This window comes from Musa acuminata, chromosome BXJ2-5 (genome assembly GCF_036884655.1).
Source record: "Musa acuminata AAA Group cultivar baxijiao chromosome BXJ2-5, Cavendish_Baxijiao_AAA, whole genome shotgun sequence".
In the NCBI taxonomy this organism is placed as follows: domain Eukaryota; kingdom Viridiplantae; phylum Streptophyta; class Magnoliopsida; order Zingiberales; family Musaceae; genus Musa; species Musa acuminata.
The window spans coordinates 30,956,978-30,957,500 of record NC_088342.1 but is presented as its reverse complement, the minus strand read 5'-3'; the positions used below and the strand labels follow the sequence as shown (position 1 = coordinate 30,957,500).

General features: G+C 51.2%; 1 protein-coding gene across 1 annotated transcript in view; it reads left to right on the top strand.

Moving 5' to 3' along the window:
* The window catches only part of LOC103974113 (adenylate isopentenyltransferase 5, chloroplastic), a 12,781-nt gene extending 12,479 nt beyond the window's left edge, over positions 1–302 (top strand). The window contains exon 2 of the mRNA XM_065109137.1: positions 1–302. This exon is cut by the window's left edge and continues 1,290 nt beyond it. The gene's annotated coding sequence lies outside the window, so the exon portion shown is untranslated.
* Positions 303–523: the final 221 nt, after the last annotated feature.

Below are 523 nucleotides of genomic sequence, written 5' to 3'. Positions count from 1 at the left end.
GCAGGAGTCTATCGTCTGATGGGATCCGTTAACTACGAACAGTCGTAGGGAAGTTCCTGTGTGAAGTGGCTCGACGGAGAGAGAGGAGTCGCACCGCTGCCTTGTCCTCGCCGCAGCATGTGAATAATAATAAAGGAATCCTGCAGCAGTAGGGCCTGCGGAAAGTGGTCACAGCTATTGTAAGTGCATTGTGGCTCGTGTGCAGTGTTTGTGTCGGCTATCGTGTGTGTGTATAGCGATCCTCCTGCAGAGAGAGAGAGAGAGAGAGAGAGAGAGAGAGAGAAGAGGGAGAGTGTTGTCCGTCTTTGTTCGTACGATGAAAAAAGGGCGTCCGATGGCGCATATTTTTCGCTCAACTTTTGTGCCAGGGTTCTTGCGCGGTGATGGCGGTGTCCCTTCGACTCCGTTGGAGGCCTACATTTCTATGACCATCCTTTGTTCTACGTCACGCGTGTAACGCGGGAAAGGACTCGTTGAATTCCCTAGTTGACATGCGTGTAATGCGGGAAAAGACTAGTTGAAT